General features: G+C 32.1%; 1 protein-coding gene across 5 annotated transcripts in view; it reads left to right on the forward strand.

The window, feature by feature from the left end:
* The window catches only part of LOC108694149 (sodium/potassium-transporting ATPase subunit alpha), a 65,693-nt gene that overhangs the window by 30,391 nt on the left and 28,821 nt on the right, over nt 1-6,481 (forward strand). The gene's annotated exons all lie outside the window — the stretch shown is intronic.

Genomic DNA, 6,481 nt, shown 5'->3' on the forward strand with positions numbered 1-6,481 from the left:
TCCTTATCTTCTACTCTCTTTCCCTCTAACTCCTCTTTTTCCCTAGATCGAAGTACCTATTCGATCCTAGTGGATTTAGCCTCTTTTTTCTCTTTCTCTCTTTCTTTTTCCCAGTTTCTGTCAAACTTCTCGTTGATCTGACTAGGAAAAGGTGAGAAATTTCTAAAACTTCCTCGTTCTTTCCTTGTCATTTCTGTCTTGCGTATGGCTTCTCCCTTCGGTGTCTCGCCTTCCTCTCGTTCGTTAATTCTTGCGAATTCCACTTCGCGAGGGGAATATGCTAGAGTTTTGCGATGTTTGTATCGTCGATTTTTTTCCTTCTGTTCCATTGTTAAAAAACTATGCACTCCTATTTCCCCTTATATTCTTGTCTTTAATTTGTTAAATATTAAGGAATTCTTTAACATTAATTATTGTTCCCATTGTTTTAAAAAACTATACAGTCGTTTCCTTCACACGCCGTTTTTCTTGACAGAAGAACTTGTGGGGACACTTGGCCGCACTTATCTAAATGTCAATGTGCGATGTCACGCTTGTCTCGTGCTCTACTAAACGAATGACAGATGAACTCATTGGGGAATTAGAAACATTATTAATCGTCGAGACATCTTCAAAGGATTTTCAGTTCAAGTTCTTCGGAAGTGCTTATTTTCATCAGAGGGAAGTTCTTCGGACATTCAGACTTTGAGACTTTCAGACTTTGTTATAAAAACAAAGAAGTCTGAAGATAGTCTTTCTTCTGGAAGATTCGGCATATCGCAGTCGCGAAAATTCATTAGCAAAAGATGATTAGCACGATAGAATCGTCCGATCTGTAAGTTCGATGGAGATTTTGCTCCGATCGTTCCGTCCGATGCAAATATGCGCTTAGTGATTTTCTCGGCGCGCTTCTGCGCAGATTGCTCCGCACGCAAGCTCATTCGCTATGGGTCGCAAGATCGCCTCTCTTAGTGGAAAACTCTTCTCTCCTCATGCCTCATTCTTCCATCGCCGTCGCCGTCGTCGTCGCCGTCACCGGTGGGTGTCCCGTATTAGTGATCCCAGACGATGATCGGTAAAGACATCAATTCAGTAAGCATTGTCGTTTTATTCTCGGAAATGCTCCTCGAAGACGGACGGATCGATTAATTATGCGCGTCGTCGTCGTCGTGGCAGTAGCGGAAGGATGGATCGACGGCGACCGTTATTTTTAGAGCGGCGCTAAAGTTCAATCGCTGCGAACCCGTGCTGCACGTAAGCTCCTCGGGAAATGAAGGAATTGCACCTTCAAGGATTACAGTTGATATCAAATTGGAAATAAGATTATTTAGGTTTCATTAATGATTCATATAGGCTCGTTTTCGTTAAATGTATTCTGTATCTACTTCCCTGTTTTTTTTTTTTCCGATTTATCGAATTAAAATTGCATTAAAAGGATTCAATTTTTGATAATGTTACAATATTCTTAAATATGCTATACTACATATGTGTGTGTGATATACATTGTTATCATATGACAATGCTATTATCATCTTTAAGTAATACATTAATGACTATCTTTGACATAATTTATAAAATTGTGCAGTTGAGTTATTTTTAGCATAATTCTGGTTTATGGGGAGATCTGTGTAGTAAATCGCGAATTAGCTCCCAATTGAGAGATGATTTTTAACGCTTTGGCTATTTAGATTCTGTACATTTTATACTTGTTATTTCAACTTACAAATACAAACGACGATAGTAATTCTACTGATGGTCGAAACAAGTTGTAATCTCGAGGGACACCAGCGACACGCCCTCGAGCTCCACCATTCCTCATGTTCCTTCCCTCGTCTCTGCCATCCCTCAACGATATTTTTCTACTAATTTTTTACAATGATTAATTCATTACGACTTTCCGGTATGATCATGTCCAGATTTATTATGAGATGAACAGAAAATCTAATTTTGACTTCCAGTTTAAAGAAGTTCCATCAAACTCTTTTAAATCTTTCAAATATTCCCTAAAAGAGACAGAAAGTTGTCTTGATGTTGAGAGGACTGATTTATGTCAATAATGTTACTTAATTTCGCGTTACTATCTCAATAGCTGGCAGTACTTGAGATACGATAATATGTCAGGATATGAAATAAATGTAATTTTTCTTTCTTTTTTTCTTCTTTACTCCGATAATCTATAACAATCTATGTAGACATCGTATTTAATTGAGAAGATCTATTCTTTTAAATATAAGTGGTCCTTACTGATGTTTTCTATTAATTGAAATTTCTTGGACCAACTTTCGCCTTTCGATTATTTTATTATTTATCACTATCGTCATCGTTGTCGCCGTTGTCATTCACGCGTGAGTGACGTATCTCGCGATGCTGAGCGACATTGAATCGCCAATAATGTTTAACATTCGTCAAACGTCATCAATGTCACATATAGATCATTTAGATCGCGCGTTTCCGCGAACAAGTTGCATCTTACCGTATTTACACGAAATGATTTAATTTCTGATTCTTTTATACATTTTCAGGACTTGTAAAAGGATTAAGTCTAATTTTTGCAAGAATTTAAAAATTCCACACATTTTTATTTGTAGGTTAATTTGTAGGTCTGTTGTCTAAATGTCTTGTGACAAAAACTTAATCGCTAATAAAAATTTTATTCTCTTTAAAGAGAATTTGAATTAATAATTCTTTAAGTATCACCATAGTTTTCTACTATACAGGGTGTAACTGAAATAACGCCCATCTACTAATCATATAGTGCTTTCCCTGAATAAAAAATTGACTCAAAAAGTCTTCTACTATTTTACAATTTTTTACAATAAGTAACGATATATCAATTTCTACACATTACCGAAAAAATGGATAAAATCGATGCATAAGATCATTTTAAGATATTTTTCGGTGTTCTTTGTGTAATATTTTGATGATGTTTTAAATATTTTGCTCATTTAGAAAACTAAAAAAAAAATGTCGCAAAAATTGCAAAATGGTAGAGGATTTTTCGACTCAATTTTTTATCAGGAATAGTACCTTATGATTAGTGGACGTTATTGAAGATACATCCTTTATATTTAAAATGCAGCATTTCTGAAATTTCTTCAGAAACACTATTTTTATCTAAATCTTTTGGCAAATTTTAATAGTTTATTATGATAAATTTATGCCACAAATATCATACTATTTTGGTGTATACATAAATTACTTTTATTGACATAACTGCACGTCAAACAGAATTATACTGCTACATTGTGTTTGAGTTGTATGAATTCATCTGTATCTTAGCATCGAGGTAGCGAGCATCTCTTATCATTCTTCCGCAATATCAGAATCATCCACTTTTTATTTGACGTTATCTATTATGCATGCATTACAGTAATAAGCGTGGTAATAAAGACGTTGACATGTTTCATTGGAATTCTTTAAATGATATTTTCTTTTTTATATCTATTGTCAGGTAGTTTACTACCTTCGAGATGAATACCATAGCTCGTGTCTTGGAACAATGCCATCATTAATAGCGTATGTCATTAATAATGACGTAATTAATTCTGTGCGATAAAAAGCATATCGTAAAAAGGATGACATAATTTATGTTTCGGCACTAAATAAAAAGGTATAAGAGAAATATTATTCAACTGTTACTCATTAAATTCGAAGAAATAAATTAAAAATTCAATAGCAATGTATATTTTATCAATTAAAATTTTGATTAGAGTGTAGGATAGAGACGAAAGAGTTGTGAAAACAAGTATGTGGAAGATGGACAAGATGGTGGTTTTCTGGATAGCCTTGCCAGGCATCCGGTATTATCCAGATCGTTCAGGATTTCAGTGATTATCCGGTGTTTGCTTCGACCGTTGAGTGCTTAACCTTTGAATGTACAAGATTTTTATAAGTCTTGCAGATTTAATCAGTTGTTATATTAAATTAATATTATATTAAAGAAATCTTGCTTTTTGGCATTTAATTTATTAAAAAATTTAATGACACGAAATTTAATATTTTTATTACAATATAAATAATATCAATTCTTTTCGCTCGTATAACTTACAACAATTAATAAATAGTAAACCCAGGTCAATATATTAACGCGCTATAGTGTGTTTAGGTGTACTAAATAATATTTATTAATATAAATAAATTATAACATAATAAAATATAACATAAATTATAATTTTCCGACGATAAGTTTCAACGATACGTTTCGACTATACTTAGTCCTCATCAGCCGCAGAAATACATAAATATCCAAATATTTAATATCATATTAACGTATTATGAGGATTATCTCACGTTCGAGTTACAATAGATAATATAACAGATTTCTAAGAATCATTTCCTTCGTGTTACAAAGGACGGTACATCGCATCCATATCATATGTGTCTAACTTGATAAATAATAAACGATGTAGTGATTCCAAACTAATTCATCGGGATAATAGCGAGAAAGAACAGTCAGTATGAATAAAAGAAATTCCAGTCATATTAATGATGTAGCTTGATGTCAGATCGTATAAATGGTTGTAATGGTTCTTAATAAAATTGATAAAATAATATAGATAAAATTAATACAAGATACAAATACAAATTATATATAATGGTAAGTTAGCAGCAGTCTATTAAAAATGTAATATATAGAATTGTAAACGCAAATGCGTATACTCTCTCACAGTTAAGATCGGTCTTGCATCAATGAATATAATCGATTCTAAATTTTATATTACATTTTTACATTTTTAACAGACTGCTGTTAACTTACCATTATATATAATTTGTACTTGCCTTCATATTAATTTCATCTATCAATATTATTAAGGATACATACATACAAACAATCATTTATATGATATGACATCAAGCTATATCATTAATACGACTGGAATTTATTCTTTTATTCACTGACTATCTTTTCTCGCTATTAACGATGAATTAGCTCGAAATTATGATTCTTCACTACATCGTTTATTATTTATCAAGTTTGATTACATATGCGATATACTGTCTTTTGTAACACGAAGGTGAGATAATTCTTAGAAATCTGTTATCTATTGTAACTCTAATGTGAGATGATCACAATATGTTAATATGATTAGATATTTGAATATTTATGTATTTCTGCGGCTGATGGATTAAGTATAATCGAAACGTTCTGTTGAAAAATTTTATCGTCGGAAAATTATAATTTGTGATTAATAAATATTATTTAGTACATCTAACTATAGTTCGTTAATGTATCGATCTGGATTTTACTATTTATTAATTTTAATATTTTTTTGCTATATTTTATTTATTTATTTTATCCAACTGAATGATTTCGGCGTGCCTTTCCTGGCATTTAGATATTGCCAAAATTACGATACGATTGTATCTGGAGCATCTATTCGTTGATTCACCTGCAATTTATCTGACATTTCGATCGGTATCATGTCACGTGCCGGCAAAACTTCTCCGCACACGACACGCATGGCAATTGTTGATGCCGCTCATCGTCGAAGGGAATCGATCGCGATGAGACAAGGGTGAATTTTTCTTCGAATTTCGACTGTATATTTGTCTCGTTTTCATTGTTGATGTTGTAACATCACTTCTTCGATATCTTCTTCATATTTCTTTGTTTCATCAATAAATAATTAATATCTACTGATTGCCGATATTGATCTTGCGTCACATGGAGAAATGTTTGTTTTCAACGAGTCAACGATATTTAATTCTCGACTTAATTCTATTTATTTTAATTTGTTTCACTTCTCTTTGGTAATAACGGCGATGATTCGACCGCTATTTCCGAGTAACAGCCTCAGAATAGCATACCAGCTTTCAACTGGAACGAAACTCGACCAGAGACGGCTGGATCGATATTCATGGTATATTTAAGGGTCGTCAGTTCAGAGCGCAAGTCCTATCTGGAAATAAAATGCTCGATACTAAATTGGAAGGTCTCTTGTATTTTCTTTCGCTTCCGCTTGGCTCTTTATCTTATTACACTTATTTTTAAACTAATGAAATGTTATTTTGGTAAAAGATTTCACACGTGGTTGCTCGAAATGTACATTTTAGGAAGATAGAATGAGCTTGCAAAATAAACGTACTTAATTTATAGAAAAAGAAACTTTGGTTTAACATAGAAATCTCAGTAGAAATAATTAAAAATGATCGGAATTAGTCGAAAGTTGATTATGATCATTGATTCGTAAATCCGAATTTCATTTTTAATTTTTCCTACTAATTCCAATCTTTAATAAAAAGATTTTTATCTAATCACTGTATTGTCCTTGAAACGTAAATTTACTTTTTATTTGATTCAACCTCAGTTTTGTTCGCTTTTTTTTACATACTTTAGCTATACTAACAAAAAAGTAAAAAAGCAAAAGACAGAAGAGTAAGAGAATAAGAGTTGAAGTTTATCGAAAAATAGAAACAATCCTTAATAAAATAAATTAAATATCATTTAATTTAAATTACATGTACAATATATATTTAATATATATTGTATATATGTATGAAT

The sequence above is a fragment of the Atta colombica genome, unplaced genomic scaffold (assembly GCF_001594045.1).
Source record: "Atta colombica isolate Treedump-2 unplaced genomic scaffold, Acol1.0 scaffold1, whole genome shotgun sequence".
Classification (NCBI taxonomy): domain Eukaryota; kingdom Metazoa; phylum Arthropoda; class Insecta; order Hymenoptera; family Formicidae; genus Atta; species Atta colombica.